The following is an 18923-nucleotide window of genomic DNA, read 5'->3' as shown; positions in this document are numbered from 1 at the left end:
GTTACGGGGCGAGTTGTGAACAACTTGAGGCATTACATATGGTCAGTAGGTGTTCTTTTTGGTGTAAAATTTCTTTAATATTAGAGTTTTCCCCAGTACTTCTTGGATCACAAAATACAGCTTGTGAGCGTTGCTGTCTGTGGGATGTTCCAAGAAGAGGAGGGAAATACAGCAGATTAACAAAGGAAATAAAAAAACTTCCTGCAATTTCCTAGACAGTAAAGGGGAGAATCCTTAGTACTATCAAACCAGGCTTTATTAGATTTGAGTGATTGAAAAGCACAAAATTTACACAAAAAAGTAATATATTCTATTTAATTATCTGTAGATGTGTAAAAGAACCTCCAGAGACATCTACTTAATGCTCTGGGAATTCTGAAAAAGGCAATATCTTTCTAACAAACATGTGACAGGCCACAGTTTTCCTGCATAGACTATGCCTGATGAAAACAAATCATTGAGAATAGTGAATTTTTAAGATACTTACTATTTACCCTTGAGGAGATCACTGGTCACCAGGATTGTGGCCAGTTTAAAAAGAAATAAATCTGAAAAGTCCAGGAAAATATCTCAGTGAATTTAGGACCAGCATTTTTCAGGAGTAGAGCAGCTCAGTGCCATAAATTGACATACATGCTCCCTGATAAACTGAAGACAAGACCCATTGCTTGCTTTGGCACAGTGCACGGAGTCTCCCTTGACACGAGAAGTAAAACCCTGCCATTGTACCAAAGTACATTTTGATCCTATGCAAATTAAAAGATTAATAGAAAACTATGTATTGGAGATGTAATTAACTTTAGACAGGCCTATAAAATACAGGAACAAAATAATAATTTAAAAAACAAACACCACAACCCCCTAAATACAATAGGGAGTAATAAAAAGGGAGGAGGTGGGGAAATACCCTCATGGGAAAAAAATAACCTGGACTTGTATTACAAGTTTCAGAAGGTCAATTTTGTAATGTTAAGAATGCTTCCCCCTTCTCCCTCTTCCCCCCCTCCCCCCTCTTTTAAGAAAATATATTTTGTGAGAACAGACTTTTTTGAAGGAAAAGAAATCTGTACCTTAGAATGTAATTTTCCACTTAAAACTCAGTTTGACTGATTTCAACAAGCCCATGGAGGAATATGTGGACAGTATTTTAGTATTTTAGACAGTATTTTAGAGCTTTACAAGCAGCTTGCTGGGTAGTGGAACCCTAATGCTTCATACCAGTGGTTTATCTGTGAATCATCTAATTATACTGTATTTATTAAGAAACTTTTAATATTCAGGGTGACCTGTCAAATACAAGACAGACTGGGGGAGATCTGAAACTCATTGGTAAGTGTACCTAGTGTGTATGGTTTGTTTTTCATGCCTTGTAGATATCTGTGGTGGAACCCCAGCACAGCAAGGAATTTGCTGATCAAGGCTCTTGAGGGCCCTCATATGCTGCGTGTTCTTCACCAGCTAGATAAATGCCTTGACAGTTTTCTTTGGCTATTTTTTCTAGGAGTTGAAAATGGATGCAAATTGTGATCTTTGGTTTACTAATATGCTCTGTGTTGCTGATAGTCTTACTGCTTGGACATCTGGCTGCTGACCATCACATTCTGTGAATAAAACAACCGCGTAGCAGAAGGTATTTTTTTTCTAAGCAGTCTTTGTTAAAAATGTCCTTTCATCTCCATGGTGCCAAAAGGGCACTTTGTAACAAATGAGGGAAGGCATAATCTTTAAAATAACTTTAACTCTTAATTAACCAAATGTATCCACTGTAGCTTTTATTCCTTTATTTTTAAGAGTTCTGAGGTAACTGAGAACCTGTTTTCTACGACACAGATTTTTTTTGTTCTTGAGCCTCAATGAAAAGTGCCAAATGATAACATGACTTATTTGAAGTGGAAATGGCATTCTGAGTCATATCTTGTTCTTCATTTAATCTTAATGTTGTAAGTAGAGGAGTATGCTTGGTCTAAATCTTTCCTATAGGGAAAATTTCAGACCAGAAAAGCTGAGAGTAGTTAATAGAATGACCTATGTATTTAATTATATAGGGCTAAAAGAAAATAAAATCTATCTCAAAATAAGATTGTGAAGGTTCATGGGTGCTGCAGTTATTCAAAGAATTTTAAAATTGTGGGAAAGAATAATGACTAGAGAACTTGTGGGGGAAACTCCAAATGGACAATGAAGAATCACCTTCCACTCTTTCCATTTATGCTCCTAATTCAGATACCAAATTTGATACATTGGCACTCTCTTATTTTCTCCTGTATCCTAGTGGATTTTTGAATGGGTCAGATAAGCCCTCTGGGCTTGTGTTTTGCCACTTGTAAAATAAAGGCGATGCTGATAAATCTTTACAAAGTTCTTTGAGATCCACAAATAAAAACTGAATCTAATATGAGCCACAATGTCATTGCTGTATATCCTCTCCTATTTAGAGCTCCTGAGTGTTATGGTTAGAGAGCTTAGTATTCATAACAAAACAGAAAACTCATTAATAGCATATTTGTAGATATTGTGTGATAACAAAGACAGAGGCCATCAATAACAAGTTCTGTAGATCTTCAATGAAGATTTTTTTTCTACATTTCAGTTCACAGAGGGAGAAGGCCAGAGTTTTTATACTGTAAGAATTTATTTTTACCCTATAAATAAATCTGTCTCAGACTACAAAATCTGGTATTAGTACAGGTGATTTAGTTCTGACTGTAATGAATCTTAGTAGTCTTTGTAGTCCTTGAAGCTTTGTGACAACACCCAAACCTGTTGGAATCCATATGTAAAAGTCATTTCAGTTGTTCTAGTAGTAGAAAATTTGAGGATAATGTACTGAGTGAATGAGTTATATAAAAAATACATTTGAAAAATTACTATTGATTTCTCAACAAAAAGTTGGCAAACATTTGTGATCCATACTGAAATGGGAAGTTGTCATCTTCCAGGCCCATAATGGTGTTGCAATTCAACTCAATTTCTGACCTCTGAAGAAAGGTAAAAATGACCAAGATCAGATCTGTGGTAGGGCCTCCAACCAGAGAACAGAAAGGGATATGAGAGATTTCTTTTCAGCTTTGGTTGTACAAGGATATCCCAATATCTCTTGTAGTTTATCTATTTAATTTGAAGCCATTCTTATACTCATGGGAGCTAGAACATCTGGACTCTTACACAGCCAATCAGTGAATTAATTATAGAGCATGGTGAACCATTTCTTCACACTATTTTTCCTTCTTAGCTGTGGACATCCAGCTAAGGAGGGAGCCAAACTTTGAGTCAAATCTCTGCTTTTTTTTTCTTTCTTTTTTTTTTTTTTTCTATTTTCTGTATAATTGCTTGTCTGTGTCTCTGAAAGCTGTAGTTTGATCAAGATTGTACTTTAGATTTTTGATTCAGAGGCTCATCTAAATTTTCAGAAATTCTTCTTACATAGCATACTCTTTTCTGAGAGATGGTTGAGATCCCCACCAATGCCCTCTTATCATTAGGCTTAAGGTTCCTGACTGGTCTCCAGAGCTGGTTAGGCAAGCAGCAGTGCTGTCTGTTGATGTCAGGAAATAGCTTTTCCTCTTGTACCACTTAAACCCTTCAATATTTTTGAGTTGTGCTGATGTCTTCATAGCAAGCAATCTAGGTTTTTGAAAAACAGTAAGTACAGGGACTGCTTAATTCTGCTTGGATTTGGAACTATATCATAAGACTGCATAGAGATGGGTTTGTGTTGGACCAGAATAGAATAACTCGTGTTCAAATGTTTTTCTCAGGGCCAGAGAGATGGTCTGATGAGTATCTAGCAATAGATTCACAGCAGTACCATTCCATATGAATCACCAAAAGGGCTTCTGATTCACATAATTTTTTTAAAATTTCCTATTCTCTATCAGAGCCTATTAGGTGACATGTTTAGAAAGTAATTTATTGACAAAACGAAGTGTAAGATGATGAAGCTTAAATAACTAGAACTGCTGAATAATTACTTGGAAGTAATTGATAACCTATAGTCTACAACCTATAGTCAAAATTAGACAACTTGTCCAATTAAAAAAAAGTAAAAAAAAAAAAAAAAAATACACACGATTTTAAAAAATATGTCCTCTGATTTCATGTCCTAAACATGTAAACATAAAAATGAGTTTTTAATGATGGTAGCTTAAACTGAAAGCAAGTACAAAAACTTATTTACTTATTTTAAATTATTTTTCTCAATATTTTTTAACAAATTATTTATTAACATTTAATTACTCCTTACTCTTCTGAGAAGACTTCGTTTTAGTTTAGTATATTTAGAGAAAATGAGGTCTCTATGAAGAATGAAGAGGGTGAGCCTTGCTTAGTGTCTAGGATAATGAATTAGAAACTAATTGATCTAAACACTGAAACATAATTTGTGGCATTTGTCAAACTTACAGGAAGTGAAGCAATATTTTGGGAAAATGGTTTCACCTACTACAAAGGATCTTTCTTATTTTCTCTTTTAAAAATACTAATTGTTATACAGATTAAAACCAGATATCTTGTTTCTAGTGCTTGAAAGCATCTATATGACAATATTGAAATGCGACATGGGCTAAATCTGGTTCAGCAGACTTGGAAGCAGGACTTGTAAATTAGCCCTGTGTTGCCATTCATGTGTGATTGAGTGAGCTGTTTAACACCTCTGTGCATCAGTTTCTGTATCAGTAAACCTGCAGGCATTGTCCATTTTACTGTTATGTCATAATAATGAAGAACTGCAAAGTGGTTTCCCCAAAGGTGCGAGATATTACTAAGGTGGACATTATTTGATTTGTATTGTTATTATTTTATTTTACAGTATGTAGAGCCTCCAACTAAAAGCAGAGCTTCTTTGAACTGAAGGAATCTCTGTTGACAAGTTTACTTTCTAAATGGACAATGCAGACAAAAGGTAGAGGACAGAAAATATGTAATACTCATGTATTGATAGTAAATTTAGATGAAATTCATCCAGAAAGATTACTACACTACATCAGTCTCTGTTTATTTATAAACTACAGGCTTTTAAAAATTCACTTGTCCATCCTTAGGAAAAACTAATCAAAAGAGTTTTGAGTATGTGAATATGGGTCAGAGATTAATTGTGGTGTTTCCCTGAGTGCTTGTTTGAAAGTCCAGCAGTGAAAGACCACATATATGTTTGAAAAACTCCACCTTTAATAGGTTCATAACTTTTAAGATTAGAGAGTCCATAGTAATTATTTAGGGTGACTTGCATAATGCAGGCATAGAACTGCCCCTAAAGTCCCCTAGCTATGACTAGATGATATATTTTTGTGGGATATAGCCTGACCAGAAAAAATTTACAGTGATAGCAGGTGCACCAGAACCTTTTGTTAACTTGTTTTAGTGTTTAATTTATCTCACTTATTAAGCTGTGTGCCATAATTCTAGTCAGAATTGGTTTCATCTAAGTTTACAGCCATGGTTGTCTGTACGGGTGAAGAATCCTGTTATAATATTTTCTTTTGCATGTGCATACTGCTAGATTCTGATCTGAAGGCTTGTTGTGTTCTGTTTTGTTTGTTTGTTTCTTTGTTTGTTTCCCAAAAAAGTGATGGAATAACCCACTTGGCTGCCTCACTGCAGAATGTGGTTTCCATTGTTTTAATCATTCTCATGGTTCCATGTTAGCTTTTCGTAATTGTAAAGGAATCCTATGGAGAGGTAGTAGCACTTTGGCTGTCACCAAGTTGATTCTGATGAAGCCTTTCACTCTTTATTGTACACTTTGCAAGTGCTTCTCCTATAATGCATTTCTCATGTAAGTGCTGCAGTTTTCTTACATATCGCTTATTAGCTATGGTAAAAGTAAGCAAATTCAATAATATGAGTAAATAATTTTTGGTCCTAATTATGTTGTTTTTTCTGTAAAGCATATTTGTTCCCCATTTAAATATAATTATTTTTATTTTCTGTTAAGTCCAAAGGAATGCAGGTAACTTCATAATAATACCTTGTGCTGCAAAGTCATACTTAATTATTCCTTATAGTACCTGTGTTTTTCTTCTTATATTAGAATTGTATAAAATAATTTTGGGCGTTTTGAGTTTAAAATAAGAGGCTATGAAAATAATATACTTCACAAACTGAAAAGTTTTCCACCAAGTAGAGAAAATTGTCAGAGAAAAAACTAATTGATCTCTGCTCCTTTACAGCTGTGTAATGCTATGCATAACTAAAGGCTCCTGTTAAATTAATTAATGATTTCAATTATGAACTTTTCTCCAAAATGTTGTGATTTGTATCAAGCTGATAATGCAGTGACCTGAGAGTGTGAAATCTGTGTTATGTAGAGAGTTGCCAGTTAATTGATTCACAAATTATTTAAAGTTTGTGGTACCCAAGGGAGTGCTCAGATCCATGACAGCTATTTCCTAAAGTGTGCAAACTCTTCTTTTTAAGATTGTCTCGAGCTAACAAGCTTGATAAAATGGTTGCAAGCTGGATATTGGCAGTTTGTAGGAATCACAGGATTTCTCTAAGGTTTTTTTTCCCCATACCATAGCAAATGCCTATCTGAAAAAGAGACTTTGCAGGTATCAACTAGAAAAGGTTAATGTCTTGTCTGAACACGACTTTTAGTCTTTTATACCGATTGCTTTTGTAATTTTGAATGTTTCTGGTAACTTCCCTTAGCACCTGTTATCACAGGTTTTATTTCTGATAATTGTAGAGTACTCTTCTTTCCTGTTAAAGCAAATATTAGTGAGCATATCTGAAAAAGCTTCTGATGTATAACGTGAAGGGTATTTCATACAATTTTCTGGTAGGCAGCAGTTTCACAGTACAGAGGAGCCAGCCTGTATTCCAGAATGTAATGTTATCAAATCCTGTATTACACTGACTTTGTCATGTCTTCGTACGTATAGAAGCTCAAACAAGAAGTTTTATTGGCTGTGGATGCACAGGGACAGGAGGGGATGTTCAGTGTAATTCTGTCTGATTTTAACATCATAGTCTATGAGTTTCACAACAATTAAAAATTGAAATGTACAAAGAATAATATAGAAGGAGCTATTCAAATAAGTTAAAGTACTGTTAATATTTTATACTTTATTAATTTTTAAATAAACATTATAAAAGTGCAGTTGAGTTGACTTCAGTGTTGTATAAAATGGCTTTCACAAAAGCACTTTCACACGGGCTTTTGTGGGTGTGAGATCTTTGCTGAAGGGGCAAAAGGACTTCATGTGGCTCCCTAGGTCTGAGGTGAAACTTAAGCACTTGAGGCTTTGGAGAGAGGTACATCTTGCTTGAAGTTTGTGTGATTGGAGTATTAGCAAGCTGTAATATTGCACCCATTTTTTAATTATTTTTTTTATTTCTCCTACTTTCAAATATTTAGGGTTGTGTGAAACTAGAAAATTGTTTTAGATACTGGCAGTTAAATGATACAATAAATAAAATCATGGTGTATCTGGCAATTCCCGCTGTCTTTCTCACTCTTGGAATATTCTGCCTAACACCAAGATTTAGTTCTCTCAGTTTTTCCTGGTTTTGCGTTTCTGTTAAAAATGCTCGTGTCAACCCTTCTCTGTTACTAAGACAAACCAAACCAATTAAAAATAAAAGTGCATCTTATGTTAGGAAATGCACGTTGCTGGAAGGCCATGAGAAGCTGCCTCGAAAGGGAGCAACTTTAAACTAATAACTGTATTGTAGAAAAAAACCACCATTTCAAATGCTGAGTGACTGCTTCTGTTGCCTAAAATTAAGGAGCCTATAATCTCAGCACCATTAACAAGTGCTGTCATTCAGATACACAGTGTCTGGCTGATTTAAATAAAATGAAATGAAGATAGTTGTTTCTGGTCCCTTGGCTTCACTCATTGCCATAAACATATGCTCTGCGTCCCGCTTCTTTCCATCTTATTTATGACTTTAATTTGTTGTGTGGGCTGCGCTAGAAATTAAATTTAATACAATTCTCCAAGGGACCCTGTCATATAATAACATGGTAATTTCTGTGTATCCTTTTGAAAAATGAGGAAATTAATTCTTCCTGACATGTTCTAATTATTCCAGTGTGAACGGCAAATCCGTTTTTCCCAGCCCCTGAAGTGTTATAGGCAAATGGCTGCTGTTCAAAGCTGAGGTGCTAATGCTGACCAGCAGTGCGTTTAATTTGAAACATGAGCAGACACCTTTCAACACACCTTTGTAATATTGGAGTACTTTACAGAAATTAATTCACTACTTATTTGGCAGCTTAGCCTGGGGGTTATAGTTTTTATTCATCAATACTATAGTCATGTTAGCACAATGTTTCCTGTTTCCTCTAGTGCTCTGTGCCTGCACTGCAAAATACAAATTCAGAGGGGTGCATGGTTAGTTTTACCATACATATTTTTAAAGTGGAGATGTGGGTACCATAGCATTAATGATTCTGTATTGCAGCATGTTAGTTTGGAGTGAGGTACTATAAGGTCTTCACTTTTGAGTAATTACATACTGTGGTTATCACTTTCAGCAGAAATTAGAGGGAAGAAACTACTTGAACCAACTTCCTGTGGAAGAGCTGTTCCGTTCGGATGGTTGGCCTCTGTTGTGACAACCTGATGCATGCTTCCATTTCTACTACATTGTTGAATTCTAACTGAAACCAGAATGCATATGATTTAAGTTTAAAATTCCATAATATACTTATAGGTAAATTTTTGCCTGGAAGAAGGCAATGAATTATCAGTATAGGTGCTGAAACTCACATGAATGATTCTGGACATTTATGACTTTTGGAACATTGCCTTTGGGAATTTCTATTTTAGTATGTTCATTTTGTGCAGGACTGCCAAGTGGAGTCCTTCAAGAGTCACAGCTTTGTAATACACAGTCGTTGTCTTTGTTAAGAGTTCTTTCAGAATTCAGATGCATGGAAAGATAAAAGAAATTTTAACTATTCCAAGAAAAAGAATTTGACGGAATACACCAACAGGAAGAGTCTGGAACAGTTAGGACTTAATTTGCAGCTTTTCAGGTACAGATGTAAAAAAGAAAGTAGTTTGCAGAAGTTGAAGAGCCAGAAGGAAGAATTGCCTAAAAAACTTTCTGATTGCCTAGCTATAAGGAGAAATGGGATGAAAATTGTGGATGTGTCAGTTAAGGCTATAAAGGCATGAGATCCATCAAGATCAGCCAAGGGAAAAGAACTGAAGCCAGAGTTTCTGCCAAAAAAAGGGAATGGATGTAGATCTATGAAAGGAGAAGGGAAACAGTGGTTGCCTGAAATGGGATAGAGAGTGTTATCAGCTAAGACTAGTGAAGCTAGTTCAGGTTGAAGGGCATTATTTTATTGAGTGGAGTAGTTGCAGTAGATGAAAAGGACAGAAATGACGTTTGAGGGGATCTTAGAGCAGAGACCAAAGGCAGAGTTATTGAGAAAACTTGTAAGTAAGATTAAGCTAATTGGTTATCAAGTCACAGTAAACATACAGGAAGAAGGAACAATTTTTTCATTACAAAGACACCAAATGCTAAAGTAAAAAAAATGCATCTTTTTACTAATGGGATTAGTTTTTGCTAGCAAGACAAGGAGTCAGTGTTAAGAGCAATGATTAGAAATACTGGACCACACCTTATTATGAAAGTCTTTATATAATATTCTTTCTGCAAGAAATATTTAACTGAGGAACTGTGTTCTTCTCAATCTGAGTAGTTATTCACACTGAAATCCCTGAATGCAGAAAGAGAAAGAAATCCTATATATGACTTCCTTAAGGAGAGATTTTAAGGCGTAGTTGAAATTTCCTTCTGACCACTTCCTAAGAATTTTGAAGTTCTTGAGGAGATCCTATTAGTGATATAGTGTCATAAATATGCTGTGCATCCTTTGTTCTCCCTGTGGATCTGTACAATTGAAGAAGAAATTATTTCCAAAGGCTGGCAATCTTGTGAATGACTCCAGTGATAAAATATGTAAGATGGTGGTCTGAGTGTCTGAATAGCAAAATGAAGGAGGGTACAGCTCTATCAAGAAAAGGATGAGGACCTAAAACTTGGATGTTGTTTCTGGGCACTCCGGACTCAGTTTAAGTCTGTGATCTACTGAGGTATATTTCCTACTTAAAAAGTACTAGGTGAAGGGCAGAAAACATAAGGCAACAAAAAATATGGCTATAGAAAGCAGTACTCTACCTTCGTCTAATCTCTTTTACCACAAGATCTTCTCAGTGGGGAAACCCCTCATCTTGAATGCTGCAGTAACTCTTTGAGTTTCTGCTTAAAGCGCATGTTGTTAAATGTAAAAAGGCAAACGTAAGTTCCTACAATGAATAGCAGATGTTTAGTATCAAAACTTAGCCAGTGGGGGTGGTGCAGCTGTAACTTAGCATCTGAAGCGTGATTCTCCCCCTCCGATCCTTCATTGTAAGGCTTTTAGCATTGGATTACACGGGAAAAAGTGTTTGTATTTGGTCTGGGCCCATGACCTTTAGTTTTCAAGCCATCTTCTCTCTATTAATAAATGCTGATTTCAGAATTTGTTGGGGTTTGGGTTTTTGTTTTGTTTTGTTTTTTTTCCCCTTGGATTGCCAAGGAAAGATTTAATTAGAAATGGAAACTGTCATCCCAAAGGTCTCCAGTTTGAACCCAGCCAGGTAAATAGTAGCCTATATTTGTTACAGTTTGACAGTTAGATTCTCTATGTTACGTTAATTGATGGTTCAAATCCACAAAGGTGTCCACAGGGCTAGGCCCATGTTTACTGACACTACTTGATAGTTTTTTAGCAGCTTTAGGAATCATATGAGGCTTGGAATGGACATGACACTTGATCTCTCTGCCCACTCTAGACATTTGCTCCTTTTGGGTCAGGATCGAAGCAGGTTGGTGAGGTGATGTGAAGAGGCCTGCATGGCCAGTGGAGTGTCTGTTTTGTGGATAAATGGAGCCCTTTTAGTTTCTGAGACTGTCAACCTGGCCTGAGCAATAAATTTACTTGTGGGCAAAAAAACTGAAAAGAAAGCAAGGCTAACACATCTGTGTTGAAAGCTCTCTTGTTCATCAGAAGAAGGAAGCAATGTAGGAAATGTAGGAGGCAAGGTCTAAATAGTTAGTTTTTCTGGGCTAGAAATGCAGTAACTTCTCTAGCAGATGAATGAAGAGTTGTTTTGTCACTTTTTTCCCCCTTAATTATCTTGAGTTCATTGTAGATATTTTCTGTGGCAAACCTTTTTTCTGTTTATCCAAGAGACATCACTGACTGAATAATCAATAAGCCTTTTCCTCCTTGATCTATTTAACCATAAGACTGAGATTATTAAGTGAAAGAAGAGGGGTCACCACCACAAATATTTTAGGACTATTGACAATCTTTCTCTTCTAGGTACTTGAGGAAAAAAAACACATGCTCAAAGGTCTGCTGCTATTCTCTTAATGATTAATACTTTTGATGATACAGGTTTTATAAATATGCTTTGTATACATTATAAAACTAAGGCACCCAAAACATCGGTAATGAGATGTCAGAATTAAAACATATATCCTAAGACAGAAGTATGCGCTCCTCCCTTGCTTTTTTCTCTTCATTCTTAAATAATGTTCCTTCCCCTTTATTCTGCCACAGTCTGTATTCCTCCTGCCTTTTAAATTGGTTTGCTTAATCTTTTAAATTGATACAAAACATAAAAAGCAAGGGATTTATGAAAAAAAAAAGAACAACAACAAAAAAATCTAAATAGCACTTTCAAACATTTCAAACAGAAGTCTGACTTTGTGATTCTTTTAAAAATATATATATATATCTTACAAATTGTAACACTATTATAAATTCTAAAGCTGCTCCTATTCCTAAATCCATCCTTACATTATATTGGCAGACATTAAAAGCAGTGAAACTAAAATGTAGAGGAAATTACATAGAAAATTATTGGGCTTTTCAAACAGCATTGAGAAAATTTTTAAGTAGCTATCATTTTTCCTATCCCTTCAGTCATGGCAGCTTTTTTTTTTTTTCTTTTAGTATTATTTTAAGTAATACTTGCATTTTATTCTATGAAAAAATATTCATGTTTTGCACGTTTTCAGTATAAAGTTGTCTTACATAAGAAGTTACCAAAATTCAGATGGAAATAGAAACATTATTTGTTACTTGACAAGCTGCTCTTTCTCTTGCAGCAAGATAAAGAAGTGGATACGCTCGCATTTATGATGTATTGCTCTTGCTAACTTCTGTCTTCATTCTGAGAAGCTTCAATTCCCTCATTTTCCTGGCCCTTGCGATGGCCCGTCTGGCACATCTTTTAACAGGTTCTGCTGCAGTCGCTGGAAGTTCCTGTCACGCAGTCCCTGACTATGGCCACCCAAGTGCCCTTTCTCACCACGTAGGCTAGATGTCCCAAGCTCACCTGTCACTAAATTTATACACCTTTTGCATTATTCCCTTTTGGTCCCTGAGACTCAGAAAAGAATCACAGAATCACAGAATGGTTTGGATTGGAAGGGACCTTAGAGATCATCTAGTTGCAAAGACCCTGAGTCTGAACGGGCATGGCCTTTTCCTTAATTCTGTATCACAATGCTATGTTACTTTTCTGCATCTTTTTTAGAAAGGAATTCAATATTGGATTTGTGCCACTGGCAACCCTGACCTTACTGGTAGCTGAACATGCTGAAGACATTTTCAACATCTATGGAATTAGGCAGTAGAAATACAAGCTGTGGAATATGTTACTTTCAGATCGTATTTATTTGCTGAATGGATAGTGTATAAGTGACTTCACGTCTTGCACTGGTTGATTTAGAAGCAATCTCCCTCTGCAAAAAATAACTAGTCATATGGAGTTCATTTTGTTACTGTGGCAAGAGGTGTGAAGCGGGATGAATGGATGTGAAAGTGTTAGGCAAGGATACATAATATTATGGCAAAATCTGATGCATTTTGATGTTCCATGTACCTTGTACTTGGAATAACTGATTCCTCCACTTCTGAGAGAATTTTATCTTGCCAAAATAATTTTATAGGGTACTAAAATTATCCTAACAAAAAAGATTGTCAGAATGCATTGGAATAATGTTTATGGTTATTAGTATTTATTGTTACTGTAAAAAAGAAGTGTAGAAACTGTTAGAATAGCAAGAGAAATTCAGCTTGGTCCTGAATCAAGTTAGGATTGAATAAGTGTTTGGCTGGAGGTAGGGAAAGCCTTGCAGTGTGACTTTTGTGGTTTCTGCCTGGCTCAGTCTCCTGTTGAGGAACACATCCCGAAGGGAAGGAAAAAGTCAGGGAGAAAACTGCCCATGGCTCTTCCTTCCTTAAACTGCTTCAGTCTGAGTGCCCTTTCTGCCTGTCTGCTACCATATGGGAAAAAAAGTGGTGCCAATCCCACCTGAATTAGAGCCTGAATTCTAATTTTAAATCAATAATCTACATCAAATTAGATGCTTTTTAAAATCCATCTGAGAAATATATCGCAATACTTTTGATAAACATTGCTAAATTGTGGCCATTTCACATGTGTGTGCATACACACACACTTGAGTATGAGCCTTGAACCATGTGTGACCCCTTTGAAAATGTGTTAGTAATAACAGGATCAGGGTGAAACAAGTTGCTTAAACAGACAAAGAGTAATATATGAGAAGATGTATTGTACACACCTATAGCGTAACTGCTCACACAGATACGGGAACATTAATCAAATATCACGTATGTAAAGAAATAGTAACTCTAGGGAGAGTACATGTGGCACTGTTACAGTATTTGTTTAGCTATGGAAACATCTATATTTAAATTGGCAGAAATCACGCTGAAATCTCTCAAACAAGTAACCTAGTCAAGAGCAACAATCTAAAAGCAAGTAGGAGGACTGTAAAATAGCATGACTGTTTGGTTAACATAGTTTTTAGTATAAATAGAGTTTCAAGTCAGCATGACTTTAATGCTGACCCTCCCAGTACATTAAAAAAAAAATTAACGCTTGAAACTAACAGCATGTTAGCAGCTAATTTGTGCATTATTTCAGTATCATTCATAAATTACTTTTGAATCCTTTGACTTAAGAAAAAGAAAATCCCACAAATCCTGCTTTTGGTCAAAGCATAAGACCATAATTAACTTGGCATGTGCTTTTGAATTAAGAACACAGTGTTCTGAGCTTTCTTAAAAAGCTTTTTAAAATGTTGGGGGAATACTTTCATAGAGCCTTATTGACTGAGCAGAGTTTGAGGATTTGTCACATATGAAGTGATGTTAATTAAATATTGTTATTCCTTTCTGTCAATCAAGTAAGGTTAAGCTTTTTTTGTTACTTGAACAACAAGGGAAGTGAAACAGGTGAAAATATATAAAACAGCTGTGAGGAAAACAGGAGAAATAATATAGTAGGAATTTAATTAGTTAAAATTTATGGGGGGATGCAGGAGGTTTAGGTGCTAATTCCAAAGCATTGCATTTTTTGTAGTTCTAATGCCATTTTAATATTTTTTTTTTTTTACTTTTTGGCAATATATCATTTACCTAATGAATGTAGAAAATAAATGTAGTGGCAGAAGGCCAGTTTTTGACACATGCATATGGTTTATTTAAAGTCATATTTGCAAACTGATGTTTAATATGGCTGTCACTGAAATAATCTTTTTATTAAACCAAAATGTCTTTAATCAGAATCCCATTTAATGCTGCTTCAGCTTTTTTGGATGCTATGGGCATATTTTAAAGACAAAAATTAGTTATTCTTTGTATTAGGTATACAAGTATCGCCAGTGATGTCTCCCAAAACCATGAATTTTAAAATTATAGAAGTTTATATCTTTTTATTTCTGTTAATGTGCATAAGCCTGTGGGCATGTCATATGTGCAAAGACATCTTCAGGACACAGTTTTCTAGAACTTTCCTTTTTGGAATAAATGAAAATTTAAGTGTAATTACATTATTTTAAATGCTGGTACTTAAAATCCACCAACAGACATCTTATGGTCTTCTATATAGCTATTACAACTGATAGTTTTAAGCACAAAACCAAGAACTGGTTATGGATCTATATTGTTTCATCAATGTATTAAGCTTGGACAGTGTTATAGGGCTTTATTAATACTGTTGGCATTGAAACCTTTGAAGGCATGAAAAGCACACAGAAATAAATGTGAAGCTTCTTGTTTTCTGCTTAATGGGGGAGAAACTTCTGTGTGAACAGAGTTAAACTCATGGGGAATTCTGCCTCTAAATCTTTCATTTCTAGGCATTTCATGTTTTATTGTGAGTCTTTGGAAAGAGTGTGGCCCATGATGATCTAGTGTCGTGAAAACCTGCTTCAAAAGATGCAACTTAATTTGCACTGGAAATGTAATGTTTTAAATATCCAGTATTTTTTTTATAATTTTGGTTGTTGTTTTTTTTTTCTAGCACAGTATTTAGGTTCTCTTTTACAAATTCTTCCTTCTTGATGATACTTAAAACTTGACTGAACAAGTACCTGAGCTACTGTGAGTTGGAGGTGGGAGCTGATGACCTCCACAGGTCCCTGCCAACCAACATGTTTCTGGGTGGGGCTTCATCACCTTGACCAGAACTCATGGACTGAACTGTTGAGCATAGGAGAAAAAAATGCCTGTAGGCTGAATGAAAGAGCCAGGCTTTTAAAGTGAAGAGCTCTGATAGACTGGGTTGAAAAGGACACTTGGTATGTATGGATAATTCGCATTTTACTTTGAATAAGGAAACCAAACTGGTTTGCTTATAATAAGCTTTTTGTTTATAGTAAGCTTCACTTCCTGGATCTTGTACACTCAAAGAGATATAATTCTGAAGTATTCTAGTTTCCTTGTTAAAGAAAGATAACCAAAATATTGCTACCCATGAGCACTTTGAAGGGTTCTAAGTTTTGGAACTAGGATTTCTTCATTTTGCCTTTGAATTGGGAAAGGATGACAGTGTTAAGTGTGGCACCTTTAGCACTTCAAATAATCTGGCAGAGCAGAAAGCTACTCAAACCTGAAGCAGTTTTGTTTAATAGTACAAGATATTACCAATTAGCAAATAAATTAATCAATTTGCCTTGCATTAGCCATTAGTTTTGAATCTAACTGGTAAGTAATAGATTATGCATCTTTGAAAAACTCCGTTATACTTTGATCTGCAAATATTTTATTAACAGGGGCTATAAATCACAATGAGTGGCTCGGTTGTGGGTGGTTTTTTCATGCTTATTTTGATGATATAGCAGTATCTTGGGATGACATACTGTAGTGAGTGAGGATAAATATGTGTTGCCAAGGTCTAAACAGCAGCAATATGGAAGTAATTCAGCAGTCAGTTTCACTCAAAGTTTGAAATCTGTGCCGTATTAGAGGTATGCATAGAAGCTGTGTTAATTGCTAGCTTGTTTTCCATATGTTTCTGTTTTAATGGAGCACATTTGTTGCAGATGGTTGGAAAGTGGGTTGGATAGTGTCTAAACTGGCTATGAGTAATTCATACAGTGATTATACTATACTTTAATGTTTAACAGTCGTCTTTGTAAACTTCTTTCATTCACAGTTCCCTTGCCATTGAAATGTGGTCCAAGATAACTGAAAAGTATTCTTCTTTATTTAAACTTGGCCTTAGAGAAGAGCAAGAGCATGGGAAGTGTAGTCATCTTTTCCCTGATTCAAATTCAAAACCACACCCCAAATTGGTTTCTTCAGATGGGTTATCTCCATCATTATTATGGTTTGCTGAGTGTATTTAGCTGAGGTAACGGACTCTAAGAAGAGCCACTTGAAGAACTGAAGTGACCTTAACAAACGCTAAAACTGGCTTTGTTCACAGCAGTGCTTTCACCTCTTCATTGGCTTGCAACTGACTAAAGCCATTTTGGATACTAATAGCCATTTCTTGTTTGCAGATTTTAATATTGCAAACTCAGACTCGTGGACGCTAAATACTTGCATGTTGAGGTAAAACTGAAAGTACAAATGCAGCAACATGTTGTAGATCATTTAGTGATGACATGCATGACAAGATTCTTTCATCTGTTAGCCTGGTGTTTTAACAGACCTTCTATGCATTCATCCTAAATCCATAGAGGAAATGAAAATATAGAATATTGTCCAGCACTGATGTAGTTGATTCTTATAATAGTTTATGTGGGTCTCTTGTGACAAAGCTCGTATGATTCGTTTCCTACAGTGAATGCCATGGTAAAACTCCACTCTCTGGTTCTTAGTAGAGAAGAAAAGAGCGCTACGGTTCAGTGGGTTTCTGTACCATTTTTACTGTTGTTTTCTCACATTGTCACTAAAATATTCTCTTTGTTATCTGAATGGGACATCTGCTGACTAGCCTAGCTCTCTTTACCTGATTGTGTGAAAAGTCTTGGTTAAATCTGTTAGGCCTTGGAGGCCCAGTAACCTGCTAAGTGCTATAGAGCCTGAAAGACATTATGTCCTTGGACTAACTTGTCTCTTCTACTTACAGCTGCATGTGATAGATGAAACAAACTTACATATAAAAAACTGAGGTAAATGTCATTTTAATACAATTGTGGACATGGTAATAAGTAGCTGCATTTTTCTTTCCCTGAAGTGTATGAAAATCTATATGGCATAAGGTGTATTCTATAGTAGAAAAATAAAATAGGCCAGGTTTAAAAGAAAGCCTTTTTCTCTGGCTGTATCACAAACCTGCTCAACTGGAATTGATAATTTGTTTGAAGTGGTAGGAAATTCACTTACTATGGCTAACAGCATAGAATAATGCAGGCCATTTGACAGTTAGCACTAAGATGTCTGTACTACAGCTTTCATGCAATAATAGTGTAACCTGAAGATTTACCTAATTTAGAATTTCTCTCAAAGCCTTCTCCTACTCTGTGATGCTGTTTGGCATGGCACTTTGTCTGCACTAACTGAAGTTTGATTTGGAACACGTTTACATTTGATTGGTGTTTTTAGATTTTGATAGCTGTTAGCTTCTTGCTACAGAAGTAACCTTTTAAAATGTCAGTTTTAATGTACAAATTTTATGAGAATAAAAAGACTTTTAAAAATACTAATTTTAGACTTCTCTGCTGAGCTTATAGTCAGCTGCTGTTGTCTCAGGCTGAGTCTTGGAAAATTAAGTCAGTGCTCACTATAATAAAATGTGTACTCTGGACTTCATGAGGAGAAAAAAATAGTTTCCTTTTAAATTCTTTTTCTGTAACTGTTGCACAACTGCCAAAATAATCTTCTGTCCTTCCTTCTTTCCATCCATCCTTCTGTCTGTCTGTTTCTAACATGTGCTGGATTTTCTGCAAGAGAGAATGCCTCTCCTCTTAGGCAACAGTCCTCTCTGGGAGGAGTAACTAATGTCAGGTACAGAAGATTTCATCTTGTGCTCTAGCAGAAAAACATTACAAATTAGGTATATACTTTATAAACTATTGCATGTAAAACATGGTTTAAAGAGTTTTTCCCTGAAAAAAAATCACTGCAAAAAAATCTGATAATTTTTTGTAATAGTGATTGCTGCTGCTTTTCTTGTTAATTTCTCATATTGTCTAGGTTGCTGTGTCATATACTGCATTACAGAGGTGACACTGAAATTCAAAAGGAAGAGAAACTTAAGCTTGCCCCCACCTCCCCCCTCAATGTCCCTTGCTCTAAATCAGAAAAGCAGCACTTGTTTTGGCTTCGGGGAGCTGTATGTTCAAGCTCACAGCTGGAGGTGTGGTGCTGCAGTGATGGTCACCAGTGATGGGAAGAGAGAGTATAATGAATTAAAAAAACCAACAAAAACTACACCACATAAACCCCCTCAGGATTAAAGGCAAGCGGTTCATTCTTTTCTCTCTCAAAGCTCCTGTATAAATTGTGCACACAGATGAAAGAATTACAGAAAGGAGTATGTTCAGATTTTATATATCAACAAGATATATTTGGTTATGTATTACCTCATATAGAAGTAGAGAGATTTTCTTTATCATTTTCCAGTTATGTTTCCTAAATTTGTCTC

At 35.6% G+C, this 18923-nt stretch overlaps 1 protein-coding gene across 6 annotated transcripts in view; it reads left to right on the top strand.

Moving 5' to 3' along the window:
* SOX6 (SRY-box transcription factor 6) overlaps window positions 1–18923 on the top strand; it is a 370949-nt gene that overhangs the window by 74238 nt on the left and 277788 nt on the right. The window contains exon 1 of one of the 6 annotated variants that reach the window (XM_051620580.1): window positions 1551–1630. The exons of 4 other annotated variants lie outside the window; for them this stretch is intronic. The gene's annotated coding sequence lies outside the window, so the exon portion shown is untranslated. Of the gene's footprint in view, window positions 1–1550; window positions 1631–15562; window positions 15628–18923 lie in introns of those variants that run through there. One more of the 6 variants, XM_051620581.1, reaches the window with a different exon arrangement.

The sequence above is a fragment of the Apus apus genome, chromosome 5 (genome assembly GCF_020740795.1).
Source record: "Apus apus isolate bApuApu2 chromosome 5, bApuApu2.pri.cur, whole genome shotgun sequence".
Taxonomy (NCBI): domain Eukaryota; kingdom Metazoa; phylum Chordata; class Aves; order Apodiformes; family Apodidae; genus Apus; species Apus apus.
This window is presented reverse-complemented; position numbering and strand designations above follow the sequence as displayed.